The following is a 1,772-nucleotide window of genomic DNA, read 5'->3' on the forward strand; positions in this document are numbered from 1 at the left end:
CAAAACTATAGTAACCAAAACAGCATAGTATTGGCGTAAAAACAGACACTCAGACCAATGGAAAAGAATAGAGAACCCATAAATCAACCCACATACTTACAGCCAACTGATCTTTGACAAAGGCAACAACTGGGAATTGAGGAAAAGACTGCCTCTTTAATAAATGGTACCGGGAAGACTGGAAATCCACATGCAGAAGACTGAAACTAGACCTACACTATCCCTCACCATACACAAAAATCAACTCAAAATGCTAGATGAAATGGGAGTGGGCAGCAGTTTTTTGAACAAGACTACAAAGTCACAGGCAACTAAAGCAAAAATGCACAAATGGGACTACATCCAACTAAAAAACTTCTGCATAATGAAAGACATTATCAACAAAGTGAAGAGACAACTCACAGAATGGGAGAAAGTGTTTGCAAACTACACATCAGACAAGGGACTAAAATCCCCGAAAATATAAGAAACACAAACATCTCAACAGTAAAAAATCAAAGAGCTCAACTAAAAAATGGGCAAAGGATCTGAACAGAGATTTCTCAGAAGACATACAAATGGCCAACAGACACATGAAAAAATGCTCAACATCACTAATCATCAGGGAAATGTAAATTAAAACCACAGTGAGATATCTCAGAATTGCTACTATCAGCAAGACAGAAAATAACAAATGCTGAGTGAGGATGCAGAGAAAAAGGAACTCTCTGACATTGTTGGTGGGAATAGAAATTGGTACAGCCATTGTGGAAAACAGTATGGAGGTTTCTCAGAAAACTGAAAATAAGCCTATCTTACAACCCAGCTGTCCCACTACTGGGTATATAAACAAAGAAAATGAAATTGATATATTGAAAAGACATGTGCACTCCTATGTTTATCATAACACTATTTGAAATAGCCAAGAGATTGAATTAACCTAAATGTCCATCAATAGATGAATAGATAAAAATGCTGTGGTATATACACATAAAAGAACACTATTCAGCTATAAAAATGTGCTATCCTATCATTTTCAGCAAGCGGATGGAACTGGAAGGTATCACATTAAGTGAAGTAAGTCAGACACAGAAGGACAAATACCACATGATATCACTTGCATGTGGAATCCAAAAAAAGTCGTTCTCATAAAAGTAAAGAGTAGAATAATGCTTACAAGAGGCCCAGAGGGGAGGGTGTGCAGGGGGCAGGAAAAGTGTTGGACTAACGGGTACAAAACTACACTATCTACCCTAAGTGAGTCATTGTGCAGTAAGTATATGCATATATTGAAGCAACACACCATACCCCACAAATATGTACAAGTGAATGTTAAACTAAATAAATAAATGAAATATTTGTTTTTTTAATTTTAAAATACTAGCAAACAGAATACAACAACACATACGTAAAATTATTCACCATGATCAAGTGGGATTCATCCCAGGGATGCAAGGTTGGTTCAACATACGCAAATCAATAAATGCGATACAACATATTAATAAAATCCAACACAAGGACCATATGATCATCTCTATAGATGCTGAAAAAGCATTTGATAAAATTCAGCACTCATTCATGACAAAGACCCTCTATAAGTTAGGTATAGAGAGAAAGTATCTCAACATAATTAAAGCCATATATGACAAACCCACTGCCAATGTCATCCTGAATGGGGAAAAGCTGAAAGCTTTTACTTTAAGAACAGGAACCAGACAAGGATGCCCACTCTCACCACTCCTATTCAACATAGTGTTGGAAGTACTAGTGAGAGCAATCAGAGAAGAGAAGGA

The sequence above is a fragment of the Galeopterus variegatus genome, unplaced genomic scaffold (genome assembly GCF_000696425.1).
Source record: "Galeopterus variegatus unplaced genomic scaffold, G_variegatus-3.0.2 Scaffold91, whole genome shotgun sequence".
NCBI classification, from domain to species: Eukaryota; Metazoa; Chordata; class Mammalia; order Dermoptera; family Cynocephalidae; genus Galeopterus; species Galeopterus variegatus.